This window comes from Nyctereutes procyonoides, unplaced genomic scaffold (assembly GCF_905146905.1).
Source record: "Nyctereutes procyonoides isolate TBG_1078 unplaced genomic scaffold, NYPRO_anot_genome, whole genome shotgun sequence".
NCBI lineage: Eukaryota > Metazoa > Chordata > Mammalia > Carnivora > Canidae > Nyctereutes > Nyctereutes procyonoides.
Genome location: NW_026575144.1, coordinates 10,114,457 through 10,130,594, shown reverse-complemented (window position 1 = coordinate 10,130,594; position 16,138 = coordinate 10,114,457). Strand labels below are relative to the sequence as shown.

The 16,138-nt window shown below is 42.6% G+C and overlaps 1 pseudogene; it reads left to right on the top strand.

The window, feature by feature from the left end:
• Positions 1–14,385: 14,385 nt before the first annotated feature.
• LOC129499219 (splicing factor 3A subunit 3-like) lies at positions 14,386–15,937 on the top strand (annotated as a pseudogene).
• The last annotated feature ends 201 nt before the right edge of the window (positions 15,938–16,138 follow it).

The window sequence follows — 16,138 nt, the reverse complement described above, 5'->3', positions numbered from 1 at the left end:
ATGGTCAACTAATATTCGATAAAGGACGAAAGACTGTCCACTGGAAGAAAGACAGTCTCTTCAATAAATGGTGCTGGGAAAATTGGACATCCACATGCAGAAGAATGAAACTAGACCACTCTCTTGCACCAGACACAAAGATAAACTCAAAATGGATGAAAGATCTAAATGTGAGACAAGATTCCATCAAAATCCTAGAGGAGAACACAGGCAACACCCTTTTTGAACTCAGCCACAGTAACTTCTTGCAAGATACATCCACGAAAGCAAAAGAAACAAAAGCAAAAATGAACTATTGGGCCTTCATCAAGATAAGAAGCTTTTGCACAGCAAAGGATACAGTCAACAAAACTAAAAGACAACCTACAGAATGGGAGAAGATATTTGCAAATGACGTATCAGATAAAGGGCTAGTTTCCAAGGTCTATAAAGAACTTCTTAAACTCAACACCAAAGAAACAAACAATCCAATCATGAAATGGGCAAAAGACATGAAGAGAAATCTCACAGAGGAAGACATAGACATGGCCAACATGCACATGAGAAAATGCTCTGCATCACTTGCCATCAGGGAAATACAAATCAGAACCACAATGGGATACCACCTCACACCAGTGAGAATGGGGAAAATTAACAAGGCAGGAAACCACAAATGTTGGAGAGGATGTGGAGAAAAGGGAACCCTCTTACACTGTTGGTGGGAATGTGAACTGGTGCAGCCACTCTGGAAAACTGTGTGGAGGTTCCTCAAAGAGTTAAAAATAGACCTGCCCTACGATCCAGCAATTGCACTGTTGGGGATTTACCCCAAAGATTCAGATGCAATGAAACGCCGGGACACCTGCACCCCGATGTTTCTAGCAGCAATGTCCACAATAGCCAAACTGTGGAAGGAGCCTCGGTGTCCATCGAAAGATGAATGGATCAAGAAGATGTGGTCTATGTATACAATGGAATATTCCTCAGCCATTAGAAATGACAAATACCCACCATTTGCTTCAACCTGGATGGAGCTGGAGGGTATTATGCTGAGTGAAGTAAGTCAATCGGAGAAGGACAAACATTGTATGTTCTCATTCATTTGGGGAATATGAATAATAGTGAAAGGGAATATAAGGGAAGGGAGAAGAAACGTGTGGGAAATATCAGAAAGGAGACAGAACATAAAGACTCCTAACTCTGGGAAACGAACTAGGGGTGGTGGAAGGGGAGGAGGGCGGGGGGTGGGGGTGAATGGGTGACGGGCACTGAGGGGGACACTTGACGGGATGAGCACTGGGTGTTATTCTGTATGTTGGTAAATTGAACACCAATAAAAAATAAATTTATTATTTAAAAAAAAGGAAAAAAAATGAATGGAGAGACACTGGAAGGGATGCCTGGCCTGCAGAAAGAAATAGAGGGGTGACATGGGACCAGGGGAGCCTCAGCAAGAGACATTAGCCACAGGGACAGGGACTCCTTCAAGGGGTGGAGACTGGCCTCCTGAGGAATAGTGTGACCAAGCCATAGGCCAGGAGGATGGAGATCTATGGTGTTCTGTTGACTGGGGCTGCCATGACAAACCACCACAGACTGGGGGCTTCAGCAGGTCATTCAACAACAGTTCTGGAGGCTGGAGGTCTGAGGTCAAGTTGTTGGCAGGTGTGGCTCCTTCTGAGGCCTCTCTCCTGGGCTTACCTGTGGCCAGCTTCTCTCCATGTCTTCCTGATCTTCCTTCTGTGTGTGTCTGCGGCCTAATGTCCTCTTATAAGGACACCAGTCCTGGGATTAGGGTCCACCCCAATGACCTCATTTTACCTTAATTACCATTTGAGACATTCAAACACAGTCACATTCTGAGGAACTGGGAATTAGGGCTTCCATGTACAAATTTTGGGATGACATAATTCAGCCCATAGCACATAGAGAGTAGATTAGACCTCATTTCCTCCTGAGATGGTAAAGCTAGTGTCAGAATAAGGCTGCAGTTAAGCTAGAGGCAGATGCTGTCAGCTAAATCTCCCCACCAAATTAAGAGTGAGGTCAGGAGCAGCAATGGTGAGGGGTACAATACACAGATTCTTCTCCACTTAAGCAGAAATGGGAAGGCCAGGAAACGTGGCCAGGCCCCAAAGGAACTGGTTTTCACAACTGAGATATCCATGAGAAATGGCTTCCCTGCCCCTTCCCAGAGCCCCCAGTTATGTTCATTGCTTCATTCTTCTCTCAAAGCACCTGCTTTCTGCACCTCTGGGCTGATGAGACCAGACATGGCCCTCCCCGGGCCTGGCCTCACATGGCTCCCCAGTCCTACGACCAACAGATTATAGGGATGCTCTCTGAGATTGAACTCCTGATCCCCAGGAATTGAAAATTTGATTGGCTGGGTTGAGTAAAATGCATCCCCCTTTCCAGACAGCTAAGGTCCATGGAGAACAAGTACATCTGAGGTTCTCTTCCAGGTTGCTGGTAGAGAGAACATGCACAGGCCAACCTGGGCAGCTACTGGAGAAGGTAAGGGGTGGGCTAGGTAGGAAGGAAGGAGTCAGAGCTGGGGGTTTTCAGAAAGCCAGAAGTAGCCTGTGTGCACATTAGACGAGAGCAAGAGAAGCCAGGACTGGGTGTGAATGGCTATGGGAGTGTGAGAATCAGGAACACACAGGAAAGAAAGTGAAATTTCCCCAGAGGAGGACCATTTAGGCCAGGTAATGTTCTGTGGAGTGTGACTGCATATAATGAGGCAGAACAGTAGGGAAATGAGTGAAGTCTCAGACACTTTCGAGGGGCTGCTACAAATAACTTACCATGGTTTTGTGCCATTCATGGACTTAGAACACAGATGGTAACTTCAGGCAAATTAGTTTTTTCTGTACAGAATAAAGAGGAAAAATGCCCCGCAGTTTGTGTTTATCAAGTAGTTCAGCCCAAATGCAGAAACCAATCCACTCTAGAATGAAATTAATCTGCCTAAAGATAGAAATTTGTGAAATATTCAAACCTTTAAAAAATCACTGACTTTGTTTTTGATGATTGGAATTTAATAAATAAGACTAGTTCTGCCTTCTTGGCCCTTCTAAGCCCTCAAAGGCAAAGAGCCACAGGTGACAAATCTTTTCTTACTGGGCCTTGTCTTACCAGAAGACCATGGGTCTGCATGTCTTGAAAATGGACACCATAACATTTGTCCTCCAACCTCTCCAGGCTACTGGAGACTTGCCGTGTGTGGAGGGATTTGGCAAAGAGCAGAGCTAATCTGTCCTTCGGCTCACCTGCACCTGTGGGGAGGTGCATGACATTCTCCTGTGTCTTGCTCTACAGCTGTGGCTATCAGCGGTGGTGGTGGTGGGCAAGGGCGTGGGAAGCCCCATCTCCTGCCCGGGCACTGCTGCAGTGCAGACTGACTGGCTGCCAGCCCAGACCCACTGGGGACTTGCCATGTTACATGCATTTCAGCAGCAACTGTAAGTGACGTTGACAGAACTCCACATGCTGAATGCTACAGTGTAGACAGCTTTATAAACGATGAGTGCAACCACCATCTTCTACGTACGCCCTCATTCGCTCGTTCGATAGTTCATGGAGATATAGATTCAGAGTCTTCCAGGTTTATTGCTCCGTAATCTGGACCCTGGTGCCAGAGTCAAAATACCATATTCACAGCAAAGTAGTGTAGCTCACTGTCATCAAAGTTAACAAATTAAATCCATTGTTTCATTTAACAAATAAGATGAATTTTGTTCCTCTCCCTTCTATCTATTCAATGATTTTTCGTTCCTTTGTTCCTGGGGCCCCAAGGCAAAATGTGCTGGATCTGCAATTCCATGAGGAAAAGCCCCAGACATACATGGCCCCGTATCCTTGTGAACAGCACGAGGGCATGCACTCCCAGTTCAGCTCAAGGGCTCGAAGAAGCTGCTGAAGGCCTCCTGGATCAGGCAGGATGTTTTGGTTACAAGTTCAATTAGAAGTGGCAAATAGGGCAGCCTGGGTGGCTCAGCGGTCTAGCGCCACCTTCAGCCCAGGGTGTGATCCTGGAGACTCGGGATCGAGTTCCACATCGGGCTCCCTGCATGGAGCCTGCTTCTCCCTCTGCCTGTGTCTCTGCCTCTCTCTCTCTCTCTCTCTCTCTCTCTCTGTGTGTGTGTGTCTCAGGAATAAATAAATAAAATCTTTAAAAAAAAAGAAAGAAAGAAAAACAAAAGTGGTGAATAATGTTATTCATGGACCCGGAACGTCTGGCAATAGCGATTTACTGTATGTTTGTCAATCTTGGCTGCTCAAAATCTTTTAAACATCCTCCTGGTGTTTTGATCATTGGCCACATTGTGACTGCCACTTTTTCAATGTAGAGACTCAGCCCCCTTGCTGCCTTGACATGGATTCCACCAATCGGTTGTGCCCTCCTGATCTTCGATTGGTAGGTAGGCCATCCTGGTTTGCCTGACACTGAGAGTATATGACACTTTTGATGCTAAAATTGGCCAAGTCCCAGACAAATTTCACCAAATTGATCACCCCATCTGACACTACCTATGTATGGAAACAGGCTAGACTAGGGCATCCTGTTTGTGGGCCTGGGGCAGAGGTGGCATAGGGTAATGGTGGTTGCAGTTTCTTTTCATACTGTTTCTGCAAAGAAGTGTGTGTGTGTGTGTGTGTGTGTGTGTGTCTATAAACACAGTCTAAAGCCTATTTCCAGTCATTCTCTGGGCTTCGAAATATTCTCTGTGGTATCCCTTCCCCTGAACTAGCTAGAGGAAGATCTGTGACTGACAAAGCAGGGATTTCAGGTTTAGTTGATCAGGCTGGATGGCATCCAAGACTATTTGCTATTTCTCCAATCAGTTGTCCAGCTTAGGTGGCTCCCCTTGTGGCTGTTGGATGACTGTCACATGCCAATAAGGGATTTTTCTCATTGGTATCCAGTGAGAGAGAGAGTGCTTCTGCCCCAGATTCCCAAGCAAGATTCCAGAAGTTCTGATTGGACTGCCTCAGGCCATATTCCACACCAAAAAAATGATGTGGCTCAGGGAACAGAAGGTGCCAATTGGCTTCAATTGAGCTAAATGTTTTTCCAAAGGACGTGGGTTGTGCTGGCAAGAAGCAGATACCAGAATTAATATCTGTCTTCTGCTAGGAAGTGGAAAGGTTGGGGGAAGTCGGGGCCCGGGAGGCTACAACAAGCGTCATCACCTAGGGCTCCTGCCTCTGCTGCCTATGAAAACTGAAGTTTCAGGGGCTTTGCATGCTGCCTTGCACCTGACAGCACAGGGTGGCTGCTGAATGAACAGCCCCCTCAAAGTCCCTGATTCCATCCCCTCCTAGGAGTCTCAAGCCTGGTCTACCAGGATCTCTGTTCCATAAGAACTTGCACTATGAAAACATGAATAGCTCAACTTTTAATTTATTTATATATTTGTTAGTTACTTAGTTAATTGCAAGGTGCTGAGGAGTCAGGCCTCTAGCTTTCTCCAAACAGTCTTCGTGCCATTGCTACCACTTCTGCTCTGTCTTTTGTCACCATGGAGCATTTTCATCCCGGGGAAGCATATGCCCTTCCCTGCTCATTGAAAACTAAATGAAGTTGTGTAGGAGAGTGGTCAAGACCTGGCTTTGATATTGAAAGAAGCTCTCCACTTGGATCAACTAAGTAAGCAGTTTGAAGTAGAGATGGTGGCTCATAATTGAAAAAACTTCTCCCTGTCATTCTTTCCTTGGTGGTTGGGTAGGGATGAGAACTGAGAAGATGACTTTTTTTTTTTTAAGACACCTTTAATCAAAGAGAACTCAGTAGAAGGGCTGAAAGAAAAAACCTGTCATTTTTTAAATGAGCAGGCCAGTTGTTTCAAAGGAAATTATTAGCATATTTCAAGAACAGCATTGGTAAAGCAGGTTTGAGAATGCAAAAGCAGGAAAATCACACGCCGAATGTTAAACAGAGATCAATCAGGTCTCAGTGCTGAAGGGGCTGGATTCAGAGACATAATCAGCAGGCATTTTCCGTAATTATTCCTGTTTCACATGCAGCTGGCATGATTACAGAGGGGCCTTGGCATTGCCTCTTTACCTGAAGAGAGCCCCCAATCCCTCTTTAAATTTCAGAGAAAGCAACAATGGGAAACAGGGAAAACAAAAATCCACACAACAACTTCCCCCAAGAATATTCTGAGCAATGTTTGTATCGTGAGATGCTCTGTAATCACCTAAATTTGAGAAATCCTCTTTAATCTGATTGGCATGTTAAAAACCCTGAAAAGTTCTGCAGCAAAGGAATCTGTTTAGTTGTCTCTACTCCTGGATTTCTCAAGTATATTTGGCCAGACAAAAAAATTTTTTTTACCCATAACATGCCTGTAGTACTAGTGTTTCATAGAGCATAATTTGAGAAATATTGCCTTGGCCCATTTCCAGGTCACATTTTGGCCATCAACTTCAGACTCTTCTTCTTCTTCTTCTTTTTTTTTTTTTTTTAAGGTTTTATTTATTCGTGAGAGACACAGAAAGAGAGAGACAAGCAGAGACGCAGGCAGAGGGATAAGCAGGCTCCATGCGGGGAGCCCGATATGGGACTCGATCCTGGATCTCCAGGATCACCCCTGGGCCGAAGGTAGATGCTCAAGCGCTGAGCCACCTGGGCTGCCCAACTTCAGATTCTTCTACCGAAACTTTGTGAAAGAACCACTTTACAGTTTGAAACTGGACTTTCATGTGTTCATGCTACCCACATTCTAGGAGTGACACTGAGGAACAGCAGAAGATCCCAAATACTGAAGTCAAGAAAGAGCCCAGACCCCACCTGCAGTGAAGTGCTTCCTAAAAAGATCCTACAGGTCAGGCCCAGGGTCAGAGCAAGTCTGGTAGCGTTCAGGTATGGGGTCAGAACAAGGCCCCAGCTTAGCAGCTTACAGTTTGAAGGGTATGGCCCATGCTCTTTTGGAAATGGGAGTGACTAGCAGGAACATGAAAGGATAGAAGGACTGGCTTGTCCTATAGATTGACAGCCTTTGGTGGGGTGGGTGGAAAATCGTAGCTCCATTCCCATAATGGGCTCCAGGAATTCAGTTCATCTAAAACAACCTGGCTAGCAGACATTGGCACTAGATTCCATGACCCAAATAGAGAGGTACTTTCTGTGAATACATTCCCTGTCTTGACCTTCATTGGTTTGGGGATTAGCAATATGGAGCAAATAGCCAGCAGGTATAATCCACCTGGGTGGGATTGGGGCCAACCTGGAGGGACAGCCGTAGTGGTTTTATAAAAATTCAGTAAATTCAGAGGTCAAGACCCAGCTTAGCAGGCAAAGCCACTGTTAATTTTTAATGCCAAGAAAAAGGAAACCAAGGCAAGAAGAGTGAGGGTACCATGCCAGCTGTGTGCAATTGTGTGAGCTCTATGCTGTACAAGGGTGACTAGTCAAGGAGATGTGCAGGGGCTGAAATCTAGCCTACCTCCACTTGCAGAGCTAAGAACCCTCATATGGAACTATGTGTACTTATAGAAAGGAGTATCTTTTACAAATTCATGCAAAGTCTAAGATATCCAGATGGGTGTGAAGTGAAACCTTAACTTGTGAAGTGGAAGAAGAAAAGGGACCTGACTGGGGTCACTTAGCACACTTGACATACAAAATTTGGGCAAAACTTGGGTCATAAGCTGAGACAATAGGCAAATCCAAAATCTAAAGCTGGCAATGATTGACAGGCAAACTAGACACAGAGAAAGGGCCTCATATGTGGTCACTCCAGGTGAATCCAACTGCCCTATTCAAACAGTGCCTCTCTGAAAGCTCCAAGTGCCCACCCCGTGGTACTCTCTCATAAGAGTTAAAGGTGTAGGGGATCCCTGGGTGGCGTAGCGGTTTGGCACCTGCCTTTGACCCAGGGCGCAATCCTGGAGACCTGGGATCGAATCCCACGTCGGGCTCCTGATGCATGGAGCCTGCTTCTCCCTCTGCCTGTGTCTCTGCCTCTCTGTCTCTGTGACTGTCATAAATTAAAATTAAAAAAAAAAGAGTTAAAGGTGTAGTTCTAACCTCAGCATCTGACCATGTATGAACTCTTCTCTATTTTTAATGAGTAACAAGAGCCAAGGATTTTAGGAAGGCTTTACAGCCAGGCCCAGGAATGGACTGGAAATGCAACCCTGGTGGTCTTTAAGTTCTGGGCTGTCAATCTTGTTTGGATTTCCAGTGGCTGAGGGAGTCTAGAAGAGCGATGTTTAATAAGTTACAATGTACTTGAACCTTTGATGGTGAGTAGTGGTCTCATGGTGAAGGGTTTCAGATAGGGTTTACTCCTGCTCTTCAAGTTACCTTTCTTCTTCTTGGTCAGTTTTGTTATAAATTTATGCATCTTCTAATCTGGTCACCTGTCTTTTCTCCCCCTAATTAGCTCTACTTTACGCTCCTTGCCTCTACCAGCTACTCTTTATTTTATTTTCTTTACAGATTTTATTTATACATTTGAGAGAGAGCAAGTGCATGAGCACTGGGGAGGGGCAGAGGGAGAGGGAGAAGCAGACTCCTCGTTGAGCAGGGAGCCCAATGCAGGGCTCAATCCCAGGGTCCTGGGATCATGACTCAAGCCAAAGGCAGGTACTTAACCAGCTGAGCCACCTGGGTGCCCCTACCAACTACTCTTTAAATCTTCCCATTTTCTAAGTTTCACACCATTTTTACTGGATTACTGCGCTTCCCACATTTCAGAGAATATAAGTGTCCCCAGAGATGAGCTCTTTGAAACTTTCTACCCAGTGTTGCTGTGTCATTGTGGTATAATAAGAAATACATATTTTGCCTGTGGTTTCTGACCAGAGCTCCTAAAACCATTGTGATTTCCTAAGTTATAAGAGCAATGGGAGTGTCTTTCATGATAATATTTAGTTTTTATCTCAGCTCAAGAATGGAGTAATAAAGATGAAACAAGTATCTTCTGTTGTTCATAACAAGTCCCTGTCATCCACAGGCATTTATGTTAATGAGGTGGCTTTCTAAAAGGTTCTAAGGATGGGAGACCATTTGCTGGGCCAACCAATCATATGATTAGAAGTTTGGAACTTTCAACCCCACTCCCTACCTCCATGAAAGGGAGAAAGAGCCTGGAGGGTAAGTTAATCATTAATAGCTAATGATCTAGTAAATCATGTCATGTGATGAAGCCTCCATAAAAAAACGTGACCAATGGGGTTCAGAGAGCTGCCAGGTTCATGACCACATTGAGATATTAGGAGGGTGGTGCATCTGGAGGTGGTATGGAAGCTCTGAGCACCCCTACTCACAGACCTTGCCCTATGCATTTCTTCCATTTAGTTGTTCCTGAGTTATAACTTAAACAAAATATAAGTAAGCATTTCTCTGAGTTCTATGAGCCATTCTAGAAAGTTATTAAACCCAAGGACGGAGTAGTGAGGACTGTGATTTACAACTGGTCAGTTGGAAGTACAGGTTACAGCCTGAGACTCTAATGTCTGACATAGAGGCAATCTTGTGGGACTGAGCCCTTAACCTGTGGGGTCCATGCTAACTCTAGGTAGTGATTGTAAGAACTGTCTAATTTAGGGGGGGGGAAACCCCACCACATATTTGGTATCTGAAACATTGTTAGAGTATAGAGAAACAATTGTTTTTTCTTTGAATTGCAAATTTTAGTTCTAATGCTGTTTATCCTAAGATACAGGGAAAATTTTGCAAGCAACCAGAAGAAAACAACACAGAGAAACAAAAATAAGAATGTCAGAAGAATTATTGCCAGAAACTATATAATCCAGATGACAACGGGATGACATAAAGTTTGACCAAACAACCTGTCAATCTAAAATATCACACCCAGCAAAAATAGCTTTCAAAAGTGAAATAAAAATAAAAACTTTTCAGATAAATAAAAGCTGAGCTGCTTATCTTCAGCAAACCTGCACCATAAGAAATATTACAGGAAGTTAGTTCTTCAAAGAGAAGAAAATGAAATTTGGGTCAGTTTCCAATAAATTTTGTGGGAGATCAGGACCTTAGTGGGTAAAAGAAACAATAAGAATAGGAATACATATAGCTTTATGCCTGTGGCAAAAGTCAGTTATTCCTGCCCTTGGTTCAAACCAAAAACAGTACACAATGAAAACAGCAATGATGGTGTATAAGATAGCCAGGTCTGCTGAGGTCAGTTCTCCCATTCCCTGCAGCAGCTCCCTAGTTAATGCTTCTCTGAGACCCTTGCAGATAGTCACATATGCAGTTCCCTGCTGCCTCTCATGTGATTGGTTTTTTTAGTTGTTTTTCCTTCCTTGCTTCTGCATACTCTACATTCTATGATAATAAAACCAAGAGCCAGGACTTGGGGCTTCATCTTGGCACCTGTACTTCTTGGCAGTGCCTAATGGTATAGCTCTTTTAGGCCTCTCTTTGTTCCAAGATATTGAATCTGAGCAATCATTTCTCCTGTCATCAGAATGTGCCACACAGCATAAAATATTTGGAAATATTTGGAAATGAGACAATATACTTCTCAATAACCCATGGGTCAAAGAAGAAGTCACGGGGAAATTAGAAAATATTTGAACCAAAAAAGGAAATATATCACAATTTTTTGGTTTCTTTCTTTTTTCTTTTCTTTTTTTTAAAAAAGATTTTGTTTATTTATTCATGAGAGACACAGAGGAAGAGGCAGAGACATACACAGAGGCAGAAGCAGACTCCCCATGGGGAGCCCCATGCGTGACTTGATCCCAGGACCCCGGGATCAGGCCCTGAGCCAAAGGCAGATGCTCAACCACTGAGTCACCCAGGCATCCCAATTTTTTGGTTTCTGCTAAAGGAGGAAATCAACAAGAAGACACAAATTACTAATATTAGGAATGAGAGATGAGCACTATTCCAGATTCTAAAAGTATATAAGGGATATCCATTAAAGGATATAAGGGAACAGTCTGAACAATTTATGTAAAAAAATTCGATCAATTAAATAAAATGGACAAAGGCCTTGAAAAAACAAATTTCACTTAACAGGAAATAAGTTATTAATAACCCTGTATCTATTAATGAAGTTAAATTTATAGTTTAAAACTTCCTAAGGATAAAAAAAGAAGAAAATTTAAGATAGAGAAACCTAAAAACACTACCTCAGCTAGGTAGTCAAAGTTAGTATAAATAGTGATAAGTTGTGTTAATAGCATGTACACTTGGTATAATGTGATGAATGGTACTTTACCTTTGTGGTCTTCCTCCCCAAAACTCATCACCCCAGTCTAATCATGAAAAAGCATCAAACAAACCCTAATTGAGAGGTATTCTACAAAATAACTGACCAATATTCCTGAAAACCATCAAGGTCAACAAAACAAGGAAAGTCTGAAACTGTCACAACCCAGAAAATCCTAAAGTGACATGATGACCAGAGCTAATGTGGTACCTTAGATGGGGTCCTGGGACCAAAAACAAACACACGAACGAAAACAAAAAACACCAATATCAGCCAATAGTTTTGACAAAGTTGCCATGTAAATGCAAAATATTAGTAGAGTATATGGAAGCTCTCTGTACTATCTTCATAGCTTCTCTGTAAGTCTAGAACCCTCCTAAAATAGAAAGTGTATTTAAAAAACCACACACACAGAAAACTGCTTATAAAGAAAACCCCAGGCCCAGTTCACTGGTGAATTCAACGAAACATTAAAGGAATAATATCAATTTTATAGCAACTCTTCAAGAAAATAAGAAGGGAGAATATTTTCCAACTTTTTCTGTGAGACCAATGTTGTCCTGATAACAAAAACATAAAAAGACAATACAATAAAAGAAAAATTTAGACTAAAATTCTTCAGAACAGAGAAAAAAAGTCTTAGCATAAGTTTAGTAAATAAAAAAAAATTTTTAAAAAAAGTTTAGTAAATAGAATCTAGTGACATAATCTAGAATATATCATTACCAAATAGAATTTACATCAGGAATGCAAGTTTGGTTCAACATGTGAAAAGTCAATGAAATTCACCATGTAAATAGGTTTTAAAAAGAAAAGCCATATAATGAGCTCAACAAATGCAAAAACAGTAATTGACAAAATTTAATACCTATTTATGATTTTAAAAAATCAATACTTGGGGTGCCTGGGTGGCTCAGTCGGTTAAGTGTTTGCCTTTGGCTCAGGGCATGATCCCAGGGTCCTGGTATCAAGCCCCACATTGGGGTTTCTGCTCAGTGGAAAATATGCTTCTTCCTCTCCCTCCATGATCCCTCTCACTCTCACTCTTTCTCAAATAAATAAATAAAATCTTTTTTAAAAATTAAAATAAAAAAACTCACCAAACTAGAAATGGAAGGGAATTTTCTTAATCTGATACATCATGCTTTTTGATGAAAGACAGATATTTTATCCCTTAGATCTAGAACAAGACAAGAATGTTTGCTCTTGCTTTTTCCATTTCACTTTGTACTGGAGAAGTTTACTGATTCAGTAAGTCTAGAAAAAGAACCCAAATGCACAGAATTCAAAAGCAAAAATATAAAACTGATTATATTCCCAGGTATTGTGACATGTACCTGTACAAAATACTAATGAATTTACAAAAATGGTGGCCACATATTAGGTGAGTTTAACAATATCAACATACAAAAGTCAACTGTATTTCTATATACTAGCAATGAACAATTAAATTTTGAAATTTAATACCATTTATACTTATATCAAAAAATATTTAGGGATATATTTTACAAAATATGCACAAGACCTGTACACTGAAAAACTAGTGTTGAGAAAAATTAGATAAGACCTAAAGAAATGGGGTGATATATCATGTTCATGAATTGGAAGATTTAATATTCTTAGTGTCACTTCCACCTAAATTGATTTATAGATTTAGAGAATTCCAATCAAAATCCCAGCAGGTTCATTGGGTAAACATTGGTAAGCCATTATCTAAAATTTATATGTAAATGCAAATGACCTAGAAAAGCCAAAATAATTTTGAAAAATAAGATCCAAGTTGGAATACTCAGCCTACCTAATTTTAAGATTTACTATAAAGACACAATATTAGAGATAGTGTGGCATTTGTATTTAGATAGGAGATCAAGAGACAGGGTTTCAGCAAGAAGGGCAGAGTAAAGACCCTGAAAATCACCTCTTCCATTAGGGCCATAAGACCACTGGAAAAAATCAGTCAAGTTCAGCTTTTTCTGATCTCTAGAAATTACTCAAAGCTTGAAGCAAACTGGGAGTCTTTAGTCAAGAAAAACAGCAGAATCTCAGTAAGAATGTTGACTTTTGTAGGGTTTTTAAAAAGGTTTTATTTATTTATTCATGAGAAACACACAGAGAGAGGCAAAGGGAGAAGCAGGCTCCATGCAGGGAGCCCAATGTGGGACTCGATCCTGGAACTCTAGGATCACATCCTGCGCCAAAGGTAGACACTCAACCACTGAGCCACCCAGGCATCCCTTTCGTGGTGTTTTAACTTGCCCTATTCCCATCCCCTTTTCCCAGCTCTGCAGTGGCTTTGAAAACAAACAGCTTACAGTCACATGAGAACCAGCAGCCTGTTGTTAGCCACTAGAGGAGGCAGAAGCAGGTTGGAACTCTTTGAAGCCCTTTCCCAGAGAATTGTCATTATTTGCCCCATTTGGTGGTTCTTTAAAAGAGATCACTCCCAATACGTCTCTTTATTTGACTTGACTAGGAGCTTGCCAAATGTGAAAAGCCTTTTCTCAAGGAGTATTTGTTGGAAACAGTCAGGGACAATTGCTTAACCTCGCAGCTGTCTGAAGCAGTAGGTTAACATTTTGGGAGAACAAAAGTTACCCAAAAGTTTAAAAGCAAGTGCTGGGGAATGAGATGTCTACAGAAAGCTTTGAAAGCGCTGAGATATTTCTGGCAATCTAGAAGTTCACATGTTCATGTAGGGCTATGTGCATGCTCAGAGCTATGAGGATCCTCAGGAAGGATCTGAGAAGGTCTATATTCTCACCCTGATCTTGAGGCTATGTACAAGCAATAAGTGAAGGCCAGGGCAGAAATGTAGACTGCTTGGCTAAGGGTTGAATGTATTCCTCAATATATACACAGAGTTCCACAACAAAGATTGGGAGTCTTATTGGTTTCAAGCATTTAAGGGAATTTCCAATGAGCTGACTACTAAGCTATTCATGCAGAGACTTCAGAGGCCAAACATGACAAAAAGTATAGGCTCAATTGAATTAATTCAGAAGGGTCACTACACAAACAGCAACAACAACAATAACTATAAACCCTAGAGAGGGGTAGATTCTGACTTTCAGAATTGCCTCATTCTATTAATAAAAAGTACGAGAGATGCAAAGACACAAGTACATATGGCCCATGGACAGGGAAAAAACAGTGAATGAAACTATCTCGGCTTCCGGCCCTGTCGGGGGTCCGAACCCGCGGCAGAGGAAACATGGAGACGATCCTGTAGCAGCAGCGGCGGTACCCTGAGGAGAAGGAGCAGCTCATGGACGTCATGGCCAAAGAGATGCTCACTAAGAAGTCCACGCTCTGGGACCAGATCAATTCCGACCACCACACACGGGCCATGCAGGACAGGTATATGGAAGTGAGTGGGAACCTGTGGGATTTGTATGATGATAAGGATGGGTTAGGAAAGGAGGAACTCAATGCCATTTCAGGACCCAATGAATTTGCTGAATTTTATAATAGACTCGAGCAAATAAAAGAATTCCATCGGAAACACCCAAATGAGATCTGTGTGCCAATGTCAGTGGAATTTGAGGAGCTTCTGAAAGCTCAAGAGAATACAAGCGAAGAGGCACAAAACTTGGTGAAGTTCACAGATGAAGAGGGATATGGTCATTACCTCGACCTCCATGACGGTTACCTCAAATACATTAATCTCAAGGCCTCAGAGGAACTGGATTATATTACCTATCTGTCCATCTTTGACCAGTTATTTGACATTCCTAAAGAGAGGAAAAATGCTGAATATAAGAGATACCTGGAGATGCTGCTTGAGTACCTTCAAGATTACACAGATCGAGTCAAGCCCCTCCAAGATCAGAATGAACTTTTTGGGAAGATTCAGAATGAATTTGAAAAGAAGTGGGAGAATGGTACCTTTCCTGGATGGCCGAAAGAGACAAGCAGTGCCCTGACCCATGCTGGAGCCCATCTTGACCTGTCTGCATTCTCTTCTTGGGAGGAGTTGGCCTCTCTGGGTCTGGACAGATTGAAATCTGCACTCTTAGCTCTAGGCTTGAAGTGTGGTGGGACCCTAGAAGAGCGAGCCCAGAGGCTCTTCAGCACCAAAGGAAAGTCCCTGGAGTCACTTGATACCTCCCTGTTTGCCAAAAATCCCAAGTCAAAAGGCACCAAGCGAGACACTGAGAGGAACAAAGACATTGCCTTCCTAGAAGCCCAGATCTATGAATATGTAGAGATTCTTGGGGAACAGTGGCATCTCACGCATGAAAATGTACAATGCAAGCAGGTGAGGACAGGGGAAGAACGAGAAGAAGAGGAAGAGCAGATCAGTGAGAGTGAAAGTGAAGATGAGGAGAATGAGATCATTTAACAACCCCAAAAACCTGCCCCTCGGCTGGGATGGCAAACCTATTCCCTACTGGCTGTACAAGCTTCATGGTCTAAACATCAACTATAACTGTGAGATTTGTGGAAATTACACGTACCGAGGTCCCAAGGCCTTCCAGCGGCACTTTGCTGAGTGGCGTCATGCCCACGGCATGAGGTGTTTGGGCATCCCAAACACTGCCCACTTTGCTAATGTGACACAGATTGAAGATGCTGTCTCCTTGTGGGCCAAGCTGAAACTGCAGAAGGCATCAGAGCGATGGCAGCCTGACACCGAGGAAGAATACGAAGACTCCAGCGGGAACATGGTGAATAAGAAGACCTATGAGGACCTGAAGAGACAAGGACTGCTCTAGTGTTCAGGGATGTAGCTCAGCTTCTGGGCTTGCCCAGGCTTACCTGAAGTCTCCTTTTTCTATTTCTCCCAACCAAATGCTCCTTAAAGACTCTCCTACTTAGTCTTAAGGTCTAGCATGCATCTTGTGAAAACCAAGGCATGCTGGCAGGTTGCAGGGCTGAGATGTGTTTTATCTTTGTTTTATATTAAAAGATTCTGTCAGAAAATAAACCCCCCCCAAAAAAAAAGAAACTATCTCTATAGACAT